At 44.0% G+C, this 16,100-nt stretch overlaps 1 protein-coding gene across 1 annotated transcript in view; it reads left to right on the top strand.

The window, feature by feature from the left end:
- Positions 1–403: 403 nt before the first annotated feature.
- The window catches only part of DZIP1L (DAZ interacting zinc finger protein 1 like), an 85,863-nt gene continuing 70,166 nt past the window's right edge, over positions 404–16,100 (top strand). Inside the window, exon 1 of the mRNA XM_073625501.1 lies at positions 404–530. The gene's annotated coding sequence lies outside the window, so the exon portion shown is untranslated. The remainder of the gene's footprint in view (positions 531–16,100) is intronic.

Below are 16,100 nucleotides of genomic sequence, written 5' to 3'. Positions count from 1 at the left end.
GACTCTGATTCCACCGAACCATAACCGTCTGATCAATCATGATAGTAAAGAAAACCATGACACTGAAGTGTAGAAAACCATACAGGAAGAAAAGGAGGGGGTGACAAGTCCCATGGGTGTCCTAGGGTTGCTGCATCATCCCTTTAATCCAGGACACACATTAATTGCACAGGTTCTGTGGCTGATTAAGGTGGTAATTGCACTCACTTGGTGCTTTATCTGCATTAAATCATCCTCAGAACCTGTGTCATTCATATGTGTCCTGGATTAAAAGGGGTGATGTGGTAATCCTAGGGTGTCCCCAGCATAGGGTGTGTATGAAGAGAGCAGCGGTTGGCAGCCGTGTACACAGGTTGGAGGAGAGCTTCACTGTACGCTGGGAGAAGGCAGAGGTTGTTGCACAGGAGGGCGTGGCTTGTTACTCTGGTTACAGCTTGGCTTCCACGAAGAGGATCAGTTACACATTGATGAGGAGGAGGGAAGCCTTAGAGTGACAAGGAGACAGCTACTCCAGTGTTCATGATCAGGAGGTAAGAGGGACCTTTATTATTATTGAGAATATTATTGTTATTATTGATAATACAGTATTATTGTTATTATTAGTAGTAGTAGTAGTATTATATTGCAGTGGGGAGGGGATGACACCACACACACATCTCAGCTCTGCATATTGTTGGAGAAGTGAACAGAAGATTCTGCAGATCTGATCTGTATATGTATGGGGGATGTAGTGTGTGCTATGCATTGATGTAAGCACACACGTATGTCTCTTTGCAGGCATATGGTATACAGTAAGTCCCCTACATACGAACTTAATGCTGTGTACACACGGTCAGATTCTCCGACGGGAAATGTTGGATGTGAGCTTGTTGTCGGAAAGTCAGACCGTGTGTGTGCTCCATCCAACATTTGCTGTCGGACTTTCCGCCAACAAAACTTTGTTGTCGGAAAGTCCGATTGCCTGTACACAAGTCCGTTGCACAAAAGTTCACGCATGCTCGGAATCAAGCAGAAGAAGCCGCACTGGCTATTGAACTTCCTTTTTCTACATTTTTATTTTACATCTTGTACGTCACCGTGTTCCCACATTTGTAATTGCTGGGCAACATTTGTGTGACTGTGTGTTTGAAAGACAAGTTTGAGCCAACAACCTTCGAACAAAAATCCACGGTTTTGTTGGCAGAAAGTCCGATCGTGTGTCTACGCGCCATTATGCCCCATACACACGGTCGGACTTTGTTCGGACATTCCGACAACAAAATCCTAGGATTTTTTCCGACGGATGTTGGCTCAAACTTGTCTTGCATACACACGGTCACACAAAGTTGTCGGAAAATCCAATCGTTTTAAACGCGGTGACGTAAAACATGTACGTCGGGACTATAAACGGGGCAGTGGCCAATAGCTTTCATCTCTTTATTTATTCTGAGCATGCGTGGCACTTTGTCCGTCGGATTTGTGTACACACGATCGGAATTTCCGACAACGGATTTTGTTGTCGGAAAATTTTATCTCCTGCTCTCCAACTTTGTGTGTCGGAAAATCCGATGGAAAATGTCCGATGGAGCCCACACACGGTCGGAATTTCCGACAACACGCTCCGATCGGACATTTTCCATCGGAAAATCCGACCGTGTGTACGGGGCATTAAGAGTTGCAAACTTTCAAAGAGGCGAACATGTGTTTGCACAGTTTTTTTCTTCATTCAACCCAGCGGGCTGAATGAAAAAAAAAAACTGACAGATCGACGTACTAACACAAGCAATGTTGGTGCAGCGATCTCCATAGCTGTGCTATTGCATTCTGACAGGGGGACTCCTCCCACCAGAACACACTGATCAGTGCTGGCAGCCTTTGTCTGTAAGCACTGATCTTTGTTGGGCTTACGAACGAACTCCCGGAATGGAACCCGTTCGTAAGTAGGGGAATTGCTGTACCAAATATATTGGATCTGGACTGTACGCTGCTTAGGGGTCTGATCACAACACACACATACGCTGTTTTCACCCTCGTTATTTGCTCAGGAATGTATTTTTGGGTTCTCTCACAAATTTATTACACACATGTTGTTCTTTTTTTTTTGTCATATATATAAAATGTAACATACTAACATTAAACCATGGGCTTTAAAGTGGAAGTTCAGTGAAAATCTAACTAAATCTAAACCTGCTCCCACCCCCATTCTAAAGTCTATACCAGTGGTCACTAAATGGCAGACCGTGATCTGGAACTGGACCAAGTGACAGTCCTGTGCAGACCGCGGCCATGACACCGCAATGGTTGGGTGTCCTCTCCCGGGGCTTCCCTTCCTGCCACCGATGTCACCCTCACAGCGGGTGGGAGGAGCTGCAGATTGGGATGGTGATTACCCGGGTTGTTAATATGAAAAGACTCTCACTCTCTGACCTGATCAGCAGCGTGGCAGTATGCTGCAGATTGGGACAGAGCAGGAGTCTGTTCATATTAACAAGCCAGGTAATCACCTGCTTGTTTACATAAAAACTTTGGCAGCTACTGCCCCTCAGTCCTGATCTGCAGCTTCTCCCACCCGCTGTGAGGATGACATCGGTGGCCGGGCTGGAGGCCTGGGAGAGGCAGGGCCGGATTAACATAGGGGCTATTGGAGCTGCAGCTCCAGGCCCCTTACCTTAAGATAGGCTCATTTAAAAAAAAAAAAAAAACACAAAAAAAAAAAAACAAACGATTGACTTAGTGGGTCGTGGCTCGGCGACCAGGGGTCACATAGAGCCCAAATTTAGGGGGTAGGTAGCAGAAGGTCTACCCCACTACTGGGGCTCCTATCACCTATGGTCCTGGAGATACGGGGCTCCCTGTCAGAAGCTCCCTGCGGAGCGGCCAGTTTAAATACAAGCTGGCACACTCTGTTTGCAGCAGACTGAGATGATGAGCTCACAGTGCCTCTCCTCACTTCTTGTCAGAGGCACTGAGCTCAATGGATAGCTTGGCGCCTGCAGAGTTTGACAGGCAGCACCGCCTGTCAAACTCGCTCGCAGTAGCAGCATAGTCCAACAATGTAAAACTGCCATTCAGCAATGTAAAAAAAAAAAAAAGGAGCACCTTATGAACGCCTGTCAGCTGCTGCTATACCATTTGTTGAAAAGCAATACACCACAGATCACTTTTCAGAAGGCAGTAAGCATTACGCAAATGTGAAAGAAACTTGAAACACATCATCCATTTCACACTCACCACAAACCAGGTCACTCCCCAGCCACTTCCCATGTAAGCCACCTCCCTTCAACTCATATCACAGGTGACCATTTCCCAACCTGCAGATGACAGACCCTAATCCAAAAGATATCACTCCCAGTTACTCTCCCCAACCGCTGATTGATATCCTTCCATGACCACCTCACACCCCCCTGCTGACAGACCTCTCTCCCCAGCCTGTCCCCACACACCTTCTCACGTGCTGACCTGTGGATAAGGGAATCAATCCCACAGTGTTATTGTGTTCTACCAGTGGGGAGCCTTCCCAACCCACACAATACAATGATCAGTGTTGCTAACTATAGCTGGCAGCAGTGATTGTTTTGGGAAAAACTTGACAGGCTGATTGTACTCAAGTCGATTAATAGATTGACTTGTGTACAACCAGCTAGCCCATACATAGATCGACTATAGCTAGTCACTGCTTAATTGGCTTAATTTCAATTCATGTATGGCCTGCTTAACCACTATGCAGTCCCTAAACAGCCTTCCACAAACCTTTACATTTTTCCTTTCCAGATTCCTACATCCTCCTCAGCTGTACATAGTGCCCACTGTCATACCCTCCACACTCCTCTCCTATACATAGTGCCCACTGTCATACCCTCCACACTCCTCTCCTGTACATACTGCTCACTGTCATACCCTCCACACTGCTCTCCTGTACATACTGCTCACTGCCATACCCTCCACATTCCTCTCTTGTACATACTGCTTACTGTCATACCCTCCACACTCCTCTCCTGTACATACTGCCCACGGTCATACCCTGCACACTCCTCTCCTGTACATACTGCCCACTGTGATACCCTCCACACTCCTCTCCTGTACATACTGCTCACTGTCATACCCTCCACATTCCTCTTCTGTACATACTACCCACTGTGATACCCTCCACACTCCTCTCCTGTACATACTGCTCACTGTCATACCCTCCACATTCCTCTCTTGTACATACTGCTTACTGTCATACCCTCCACACTCCTCTCCTGTACATACTGCCCATGGTCATACCCTGCACACTCCTCTCCTGTACATACTGCCCACTGTCATACCCTCCACATTCCTCTTCGGTACATACTGCCCACTGTGATACACTCCTCTCCTGTACATACTGCCAACTGTCATACCCTCCACACTCCTCTCCTGTACATACTGCCAACAATTTTTCTCTCCACACTCCTCTCCTGTACATACCACCCTCATAATACCTTCCACACTCCTCTCCTGTACATACTGCCCCATCATACCCTCCACACTCCTCTCCTGTAGATACTGCCCACTGGCATACCCTCCACACTCCTCTCCTGTACATAGTGCCCACTGTTATACCCTCCACATTCCTCTCCCTCACCTGCACATACTTCACACTTTTATACCATCCATACTCCTCCCCTATGCCTCTTACACACAAAAACAGTTCTTTAAAATGATATTGAATATCCTCAATGTTACCAGCTCTAGAATGGGCACACTTTTGCTCCATCTTCACCATGTCCTCCTTCCGAGTTCTGTGCCTTTGGTCACTTGCCTTGGCCGGGCTGTGTTGCTGTCACTTCCACGCATGCGCATCCTCTCTCTCATCCCCCCTCTATCTCTCATCCTCCCTCCTTTAACCCTCACCCCTCTCTCATCCTCTTTTTCTCTCTCTCTCTCTCATCCTCCCTCTCTCTATTTAATTTAAATTGTTATAGCAAAAAATTGTTTGCATTTTTAATTTTTTTGTATTTATTTTTTTTTAATAAAAAGCCCCACCATAATCCTCAGCACCAGGCCCATGATGTTCTTAATATGGCCCTGGAGAGGACACCCCAGGATGATTAGTGCCTCTGCCCTACCAAAGGTACCATAGGACTATACAGGAGAAGCTTGCATTAAAAGGGGCACTGTGTTGTGTAAAGGGGCACTGCGTGGTGTAACTGGGTGTGTAAAGGGGCGCTGCATGGTGTAATAGGGCACTGCGTGGTGCAAAGGGGGTGTAAAGAGGCACTGTGTGGTGTAAAGGGGCACTGTGTGCTTGGGCCTCCCCATAGCAAGCTGCTTGCTATGGGGGTACTCAACAGGAGGGAGAGGCCAGAAGTACTGAAGAGGAACCCGAGAAGAGGAAGATCTGGGCTGCTCTGAGCAAAACCAACGCACAGAGCAGGTAAGTATAACATGTTTGTTATTTTTAACTAATAAAAAAATGAGACGTTAATATCACTCTAATAAAAGTCTGCTTCAGTTCACTTCATTTTTTGTGAAAAAGGTAAACTTACACTTTAAAGTGAAAATATAATGACAGTATATATAGATATTTATACAGATATGAGATAAAATGGTGGACTGGGGGTGGGGTGTAGTAGCTATATGGACCTCGGATCTTTTTCATTATAGTTTGGCAATTGAACTTTTTATAAGAAAAAGATAATGTATTAAAATGGTGAATATAGTGAAATGACTCCTGGAGCTTGTAATGTTATACCGTGATCAAGGTTCACCAGGTACCATATGTCTAGCATTCCCAGGGGAGAGCTAGGTAAGTAGGTCACACAGAAGGCTCACTCATATGAATGTCTATTCACAATCCAAACCAGGAAAACTATCTGGAGAATGTTACTGCATACATGAAGATGTTTGGAGGCTTAAAAATATGCTCTAGCACAATATCGTGATGTTTTTTCCCACCTGAGGAGCAATAGGTGATGCATACAGCCAGCCACAGAATGGATGTACAGGTTTGTGCACAGTTAACCACTTGCGGACCACCCGCCCGCAATGTACTGCGGATGGGCTGCCCGTACAGGTGGACACCCCCCCCCCCCATTGACTCCCACTGTGATTGTACACATTGGGAACTTAGGTTCTTTTGGGTTCAAACGCTCTGGTAAGCCTCCATTTCACCGATGGTTCTGTTTTTTCACTTCATGTTTGCATCTATCAAGATTTCCACATCTTACAAGTCTTTTTGGGACTTTATACTCTATCCATGTTTGGGACTTTTTATTTTATTCATATTTATCCACTTTGTTTTTTCTTCATTTGTTGGTGTTTACCTATTGGGTATATCCCCACCTATTTCACATGTTTATACATGTGACTCACTTGTTTAGCGCTACACTTTTTTGTTTTACATCTCTTTGCATACACTATTTGCTGTGTTAGCTGCTTTTCTTTGTCTGAGGCAGCACAGAATTATTTTGTATACTATCTCGAGTATTGCATTCAGCAGACACTGAGAGAGGATCAATGTAAAGACAGGAGTAAGAGTATCCCATAGAGGTCTATGTAGGTGATTAGTACAGGAGCAGCAGAGAGAGGACCAATGTAAAGACAGGAGTAAGAGTATCCCATAGAGGTCGATGTAGCTGATTAGTATAAAAGCAGCAGAGAGAGGACCAATGTAAAGACAGGGGTGAGGGCAGCACATGGAATTATATTCAGGGACCTCAACACTGCAGCAGCTCTCATTCACTTCTGCTACATCTGAATGGCAGCCATTCTGACAAAGCTGTGATATTTCTAGGCAGTGCAGGGGACAGGGTAGAACAGCACAATAAAGTGGCAAAGCTTTGCTTGTTCAGCTATAGCCAGTGGCAGCTGGTGCTAAACATTTTTTGGGGGTGGCAAACAAACCCCCAGGTCCGCACTCACCCCTCCATCGGTCAGGGCACTGCAGCTTCCTCGGCTTCACCTCCTAGCTAACCCGGTCTTCTTTAGATTTGCCTCCTGTCCTGATTGGCCATGAGGAGAAGCCGGAAACCAATAGTGAAGTGCACACCGAGCATAACCTTTTTCAAGCAAATTAAAGTCTCAGGCTCTAATAATGTGCTTGCACTAATCATCCTGGGGTGTCCTCTCCCCAGGACCGGATTAAGAACATCATGGGCCTGGCGCTGAGTAAGGATGGGCTCGGGCGTGTTCGCACACTCCACGTGCAGAGACCGCCATGAAGTCGGCAAGGCGCTGCACTAATCACAGGCAGTGAGACATTTCCTGATCTCTGCAGCCGCACATCGGGAAAATGTCTCACTGCCTGTGATTAGCGCAGCGCCGCGCCGACCTCCTGGCGGGCTCTGCATGTGGGCTGGGTGAACACACCCGAGCCCATTCTTAGTGCTGAGGATTATGGTGGGGCTTTTTATTTAAAAAAATAAAAAAAAAAAAGACAGACCTTATAGAAAGGCATTAGTCTGGTGCCTTGCATGCAAACTAGGAGGGGCGGCACCCCTGCGCCCCTTATGGGCCGGCCGCCACTGGTAGCAGAGGGGAATGAAGGCTGATGTGCTGCCCATTCTTTTTACCTGTTAGCAGCACATGATTTTTCAAATTTTATGTGTATTTTGAGACATTTCAATGCATCACCAATTAATTTGACCCTTTCTCCAGACTGATCTTATTGAGCACCAGTCAAAGCAACACTGACCATGAAATATTTATATTACAAATAATACAGTAGATGATTGTTTTGCAATAATTTTAAAGTTTTATTTAGTTGAATTCAATAAGATGTATGACCTTCATTTGTAACATCATGCAATTGTACTGCTTGGATGAAGGAAGTCAAATGACTTGAGTTTTATTTCAGTCTGGTGTTATTTGGACATTTAGTCCTTCAGTATTGTTATGCGTACACACGAGCAGACTTTTCGATCGGACTGGTCCGACGGTCTATCCAACGGACTTTCGGCGGATTTCCGACGGACTTTCCTAACGAACGGACTTGCCTACACATGATCACCCCAAAACGTATTCGTTCGTGATGACGTACACCGGACTAAAATACGGAAGTTGATAGCCAGTAGCCAATAGCTGCACTAGCGTCGGTTTTCATCCATCGGACTAGCATACAGACGAGCGGATTTTTTAACCGGACTCGAGTCCATTGGAAAGATTTAAAACATGTTTTATTTCTAGGTCCATTGGACTTTTGGGAAAGAAAAAGTCCACTGGAGCCCACACACGATCGAATCGTCTGACGGAGTCCGGTCCGCCGGACCAAGTCTGCCGGAAAGTTCGCTTGTGTGTACGCGGCATAAGTCTTGTGTCCATGCTGTCTGGGTAAACCTGATGATATTTCAAAAGAATAGCATAAGTGTATAAGTCCCACTTTAAGCATCTCATTTAAATAAACATCTTTAATCTCACATTAAAGAAGATAAACACATTCACACTGATAACCAAATATTTTAATAATCAAATATTATAAAGTTTTTAGTTGTTGGAATTTCCATTTCCTAGCAGAGCAGGATTTTCTATCACGGTTGAAGTTTGTGTACTTATAACTGTTGTTATGGCATTTGGCTAGCAGTCAAAATGCAGTACCGCTACTTTTCAACATGTGGTCATTTGTGGTTGTGGGACAATGACATTTGTCCTCTTCATTTAATACAAAGAGCTCTGTGTTTCTGTCAAATTCCTGCATGTTGAACTTTGTTGGCTTAAGATAAAGAAAATTCCGCAACTATCCACTGAATCTCCCGAAGTTCCATAAAGAAATTAGCAGACAGGTAGTGGAAAAGTGCAGATTTAAAGCTGGGCTCCAGGTAGCGTAAAAACATAAATTACTGCAGATATGTGTTAAATAAACAAAAAATAAATGTAATTTTAAGTTTAACCACTTCGTATCCAGGCCTAATCTGACACTTCACTCCTACATGTAATAATCTACTTTTTTTTTGCTAGAAAATTACTTAGAACCCCCAAACATATCTTTGTTTTTCAGCAGAGGTCCTATCGAATTAAATGGTGGGTGTTGAAAATTTTTTTATGTCACATGGTATTTTCACAGTGGTTTTTTCAAACGCAATTCTTTTTGGAGAAATAGCACTTTCATTAATTAAAAAAAAAAAATACTAAAATTAGCCCGATTTCTTTTTTTTTTTTATAATGTGAAAGATGATTAGATACCTAACATGTCACGCTTTAAAATTGTGTCTGCCCATGGAATGGAGACAAACGTGCCTAATTAAAGAGCCACCTCTGGCTAACTGGCCACTCAGATCACGTCTCTTGTGCCTTACAGGTAATCGCCGGCTGAAAACATCCATACTGGGATGATGCCTGTCAGTGCAAGCCTCATCCTGGTATAACTACTAAAACCTGAGGATGTCCTACGGGCGGCAAGTAGTTCATTTATGTAAAGCTGGTTATACTTTTAGGCAGTGATGGTTGAATTCCCCTGCCAGGACATAGTATTCTGACAGCTGTACCCACTGCTTTCAGAATACACTGATCAGCAGCTGTAGCCTATCTGGAAAAGTTTTCCAACATTCTTCCAAATGATCGACTTCTGCCAAGATGAAAAGGCCATACACTGTTCGAAATTCATCCGGTCCCTGACAGCCAAATTTTGATCTGCCTATTGCCAGCTTTATAGATTTCTTTAGTTCAGCCTAAAGTCCCCTATGTGATAACATTTTGCTTAGACAAGTTCTCTTTATAGAGGCAGGTACTGTTTAATGAGTCATCAGGGGTCTATTTGACCCTGTTCTGCTTTAATAAAGATTTTTTTTTTACAGATTTTTCAATTTCCAAATCCTGGGTATGCTCCATCTTTAAAACAAAGCAGATTTTGCAAAGGGTACGTTTATATATGTGGCAAGACTGTCTCATTTCTGAAAAGCGTTCTGTGATCAGATCACTTATCAGACATGTTTGACAGGCAGTGAGGAGATGATATGTTGCCTGCTCGCCACCTGTTTTAACCCTGTAAAAGCCATACCACTGCAGCGCAAACATTTGCATTGCATACAGTTGCGAGACTGTTTCACTTGGATGGGTCGTGTTCAGTAGGGGTACTTCCCAATAAACAGGGGGACATTTAGCTATGCTTTGCATTCCTTGCATTCCTAGTTGCGGCATGTGAACCTTCCCCCTTCTGTCCCTTCTGGTAAAAATGCAGCTCAACCACATGTTTTTACGCCCCCCTCCCCCCGCAGGTCTAAACAAGCCCTAAAAGCAAAATTTACCAAATCAGATTTCCTTCTCCTTCTCAGTTTCCAGCCTTTTCAAATTAAAATAAAACAAACACCATACCGGTTAATGCATTGTTCTTTTTTCTGTTTACCCTGTCTGCATACAATTTATGTGTCTAAAAAGATGCTGCAAGTAGTTATTATCAATAGTGAGCCTGTGTGAGGAGAGCAGGAAGGGGCCAGGTCTGGTTACTGAGCAACATTAATATATTAACCAAGGAATGCCAGCCCAGTATAAATTTCACAGCCTGGTGCACACAGCCATGGAAGGAGTCACATGTCACCAGCAGTTGTCATCAGAGTATATGGGCAGCTTTGATCATTAAACAGCACATTATACATCAGGTAAGCATTTATCTACCAATATATGGAATGCAAATCACATAGGATGTGCTGATGTAATTAAAACAAGAACAAATTGGGAGTCATGCAATAAGGAATTTGCAACACATTTTTTTGGTGGGGTGTAGCCTTGCGCCAAATTCATAAAAACTGTGCAACATTTTCATTGTTAGTACAGATCAATGCTATAAATTCAGGACGTTCGTATTTATGACACTTTTGCTATATGGCACTATTGTTAAGACAAATTCACAAAGAAAAAACGCCATATTGGTGATAAGCAATGTGGTGGTAAATAAGGCCTCTGCCATGTTGCAGTAAACTGTTAATTGTGTAACACATGTAATTAGTGTATCGCTTCCTTGAGACAATTCTGCAACAAATTTTGTCTGCAACAAGTATTTGATACATTTGCATTACACCTTTAACCTTTCCTAATAGTTTATCTGCTGTAGTGACAGATTCATGTTATCCTTACCTACATGAATCTGTCACCAGTTCTGCCATTTGTCACAGACAGAATGGGGTTGATTTATTAACCACTTCAATACAGGGCATTTTCACCCCCCTAAAAAAATTGCAAAAAGCGTATATTGATTGGTTTGTGCAAAAGTTATAGCGTCTACAAAATACGGGATAGTTTTATGGCATTTTTATTATTTTATTTTTTCGCTAGTAATGGCGGTGATCTGCGATTTTTATCGTGACTTTTACATTGCGGTGGACATATCGGACACTTTTGACACTATTTTGGGACCATTCACATTTACACAGTGATCAGTGCTATAAAAATGATTACTGTATAAATGTCACTGGCAGGGAAGGAGTCAACACTAGGGGGCGATCAAGGGGTTAAATGTGTTACCTAGGGAGTGATTCTAACTGTGGGGGGGGGGGACTGACTTGGGAAGGAGACCGATCGGCATCCCTATATACAAGGAACACACAACCAGTCTGCTCTCCCCTTACAGGACCGTGGATCTGTGTTTACACAAACAGATCCATGGTCCTGCTCTGTAACAAGCGATCGCGAGTGCCCGGCGGTCATCGTGGCCGCAGGGCACGTGCATCGGCTCCTTGGTGACGCGCCCCCAATACAGCCGGGAAGCCGAGGACGTCATATGACGCCCGCCCAGGATGGGAGATCACATCTGCGGACGTCATATGTCTATGGACGGAAAGGGAAGTGGGTAAAACTGGAGAGTGTAAAATCTGGTACAGCTCTGAATAGAAACCAATAATTTATTGTCAAAGCTAGAATAACAAGCTGAAGTTAGAAACTGATTGGCTACCATGCACAGGTGCACCAGACTTTGCCCTCTCCAGTTTTAGTAAATCAACCCCAATGCATTCTGATCTGTGCATTGGACCAGCATGGATGGGGGGTTTGTGCAGCTGGCTACTTGTCATTGATTTCAACAGCCTTCCTGCACACTAATGTATGCAACACCTGTGCATCCCAGGTGGCTGAAGACAGCCCTTCGCATGGGTGTACCAATCTGTACGCCCTTATGAAGTGCCATCTTTGCCCCCACAGGGTCATGCAGGCAGTCTTATTTATGTTTATTGAGACACAGCGGGCACAGCTGCTAGTCTTAATTTGAACCGGGGCCGCTGTGTCAGTGCAGCTGCTGTGTCCCGATAGACATGGATGGGATTAGCTGCACATGGATGCACAGAACACCTGAGCATCCTGCACAGGCAAACTCGGCCCTTCATACAGGTATACAGATAAGTACGCCTGTGTGAATGAGGCCTAAAACTAGCAAACCACAGGCAGATTTTGATCTTGCAGATGAACAGTTTTGTGCATTGAGAGAGTCCACTTTATTCGATGCAGGATGACGTTTATTGATCTGCCTTACAATATCATGACCCTGGATGGGTTGGTTTCAAATGTATCTCTTACTGCCTCTGATGGAGAGATCTCACTGCATGAATTCCTTGCCCTACCCCACCCCTTCAACAACAGACTCACTCGCTCCACTGAAATGTAAATGAACTGCTTGCCGACCAGCCGCCGTCATTACACTGTGGCAGGTTGGCTCTCCTGGGCGAATCGCCGTAGGTGTACGTCAGCCGCTTTAAGAGCTCTAGGGGGCGCGCGTGCACCACCAGAGGTGCAAGACGCCATAGCTGATGCACGTGGCCGGCAGTCTGCTAGCCACCTGCGACGGTCCTCATAGAGACAGAACGGGGATCTTTCTGCTTACATTGACAGATCCCCGTTCTGTCAGGGAAGTAGATCTGCTGTTCCTAGTAATCAGGAACAGTAATCTCTCTCTACTCCCAGTCAGTCCCATCCCCCCACAGTTAGAAACACCTCCCTAGGACACACTTAACCCCTTGATCGCCCCCTAGTGTTAACCTGTTTTCTGCCAGTGACATTTATGCAGTAATCAGTGGCTTTTTTTAGCTTTGATCGCTGTATAAATGTCAGTGGTCCCAAAAAAGGTGTCAAAAGTGACCGATCTGTCCGCCGCAATGTCGCAGTCTCACTAAAAATTGCAGATCGCCACCATTAGTAGTAAAAAAAATAAATAAATAAAAATGCTATAAATATATCCCCTATTTTGTAGATGCTATAACTTTTGTGCAAACCAATCAATATACGCTTATTGCGTTTTTTGTTGTTTTTTTTTTTTTTTTTACCAAAACTATGTAGAAGAATACAAATTGTCTTAAACTGATGAAGAATTTTTTTTTTTTTTGGATATTTATTATAGCAAAAAGTAAAAAATATTGTTTTTTTCTTTCAAAAATGTTGCTCTTTTTTGTTTATAGCGAAAAAAATTAAAAACGCAGGAGTTATCAAATACCACCAAAAGAAAGCTCTATTTGTGGGAAAAAAAATGTCAATTTTGTTTGGGTACAGCATTGCACGTCCGTGCAATTGTTAGTTAAAATGACGCAGTGCCGTATCGCATAAAATGGCCTTGTCAGGAAGGGAGCAAATCCTTCCAGGGCTGAAGTGGTTAAAGAGACCTGTCACCTACCTTTCAGTGAAAAATGACTGCATCTGTTTAACGCACAATACCCATTCACCATATACAGTGCCTTGAAAAAGTATTCAATAATTTTTTAGAACCACCTTTCGCTGCAATTACAGCTGCAAGTCTTTTTGGGGATGTCTCTACCAGCTTTGCACATCTAGAGAGTGACAATTTTGCCCATTCTTCTTTGAAAAATAGCTCAAGCTCTGTCAGATTGGATGGAGAATGTCTGAACAGCAATTTTCAAGTCTTGCCACAGATTCTCAATTGGATTTAGGTCTGGACTTTGACTGGGCCATTCTAACACATGAATATGCTTTCATCTAAACCATTCCATTGTAGTTCTGGCTGTATGTTTAGGGTCATTGTCCTGCTGGAAGGTGAACTTCTGCCTCAGTCTCAAGTCTTTTGCAGACTCTAACAGGTGTTCTTCTAAGATTGCCCTGTATCTGGCTCCATCCATATTCCCATCAACTCTGACCAGCTTCCCTGTCCCTGCTGAAGAAAACTATCCCCATAACATGATGCTGCCACCACCATGTTTCACAGTGGGGATGGTGTGTTCAGGGTGATGGGCAGTGTTAATTTTCCTCCACACATAGTGTTTTGCTTTTTGGCCAAAAAGTAACATTTTGGTCTCACCTGACCAGAGCACCTTCTTTCACATGTTTACAGTGTCCCCCCACATGGCTTCTCCCAAACTGCAAACATACTTCTTATGACTTTCTTTCAACAGTGGCTTTCTTCTTGCCCCTCTTCCATAAAGGACAGATTTGTGGAGTGCATGACTGATAGTTGTCCTGTGGACACATTCTTCCACCTGAGCTGTGGATCTCTGCAGCTCCTCCAGTTACCATGGGCCTCTTGGCTGCTTCTCTCATTAATGCTCTCCTTGCCCGGCCTGTCAGTTTAGGTGGACGGCAATGTCTTGGTAGGTTTGCAGTTGTGCGATACTCTTTCCATTTTCGGATGATGGATTGAACAGTGCTCCGTGAGATGTTCAAAGCTTGGGATTTTTTTTTTTTTTTCATTAAATAAAGCTTTATTAAAGAACAGTGCAGTACATTGAAGAAAACAAAATACAGAGGTATATCGACCGAACACTTGCAAGTGCGGGATTGTAATTATGAGAGTACATAGATAATAAACAGAGATTCAGATCCATATGCATTTGTCAATGAAACAGTAGGAAAGGCTGTAACTGATGATCCCTGTGCGGGATGACATTCCCAACACCCCTAACGGGATCACACTGTGTTAGGAGTCCCCCCATCCCAGGGAAAGTATCAAGGATGACCCAGTGCCCCCGCTGTCCCCACTACCAGGGTCCTGCCAGCATCCCAGAGGTAGAGAAGGGAACCCCTAAAGAGGCCTTTAAACCCCTCCATCAGTTCCCCCCCAACTGGCAGTAATCCGTTTTGAGTCTGGAACTTGAACTCACTATACAGAAACTGATGGCAACTTGAGAAATTCTGCCAAAATGTAAATCAAAAATTTAAACATAACTGGTACACTGCTAATATGATATCAATTCGTAGTAAAAATAGATAGGGTAGAGAAGAAGAAAAGAAGAAGAAAGAAAGCGCTAGCTTGGGAGTATATAATTGTGACCAGTCCAAGGTGTTTCTTTTTTTTTTTTTTTTCTTTTTTTTTTAAATTTAAACTCCTCTTGCCTGAGTCATTTGAATACCTGGTATAAGGGAAATGCCTAAGTGTCTAGCCCAGGGCTCCCATGTTGCCTCGAATGACTTAGTGGTATTCATCAGAGAGCTGACCGTTTTTTCTTGGGACATAATCCACGAAATCTTTCTTTTGGCTGCCTGGACAGACACTGTGGGTTGCTTCCAGGCCTTGGCAATAGTAGTTTTAGCTCCTAACAGCATGAAGGATATTAATCTTTGAGAGTGTTTCGTTGTTTTAGGGATTGGTGCATTAAGTAGTGCCACTTGGGCTGATTTAGTGATAGGAAGATCCGATACTTTACGGATCAACGCGAATATTTTGTTCCAAAAACCTCTTAATTTCGGACACTCCCACCAGATATGGATCATGGAGCCCTGGGCTTGGCACCCTCTAAAGCATAACGGGGAGACAGAAGTGAACATAGATGCAAGTCTGGTGGGTACTAGGTACCATCGCATAAGCACTTTTAGATTAGCCTCTATCAAAGCTGTATTTAGAATACCTTTAAAGGCTGTGGATCCTCTCTGATGCCATTCCTCCAGGCTCCAGGTGTCCTGTAGATCCTTCTCCCACGCTTCCATGTAAGAAAATTTTGTGGTGGGTTCCACAAGAGACGCGTATATGAGAGATATACCCCCCTTTGTGTCTAGTGCTTGGCCGCACCAACGCTCATAAGATGTAAATTCCAAAGGGAGTGCCTGTCCCTTCGTTAGAGAGGAAAGAAAATGGCATAACTGGGCAAATCTAAACCTCTCTGTACCTGGGAGTTTAAGCTTATTTATGCACTGCTTGGGATATTTTTTTATAACCTAACCCTACTTTAAACTTCTCCACAACTGTATCCCTGACCTGTCTGGTGTCTTCATTGGCCTTTATGATGCTGTTTGTTCACTAA

The sequence above is a fragment of the Aquarana catesbeiana genome, linkage group LG04 (genome assembly GCF_042186555.1).
Source record: "Aquarana catesbeiana isolate 2022-GZ linkage group LG04, ASM4218655v1, whole genome shotgun sequence".
NCBI classification, from domain to species: domain Eukaryota; kingdom Metazoa; phylum Chordata; class Amphibia; order Anura; family Ranidae; genus Aquarana; species Aquarana catesbeiana.
The sequence above is the reverse complement of the archived record's forward strand: the minus strand, read 5'-3'. Positions and strand labels throughout refer to the sequence as shown.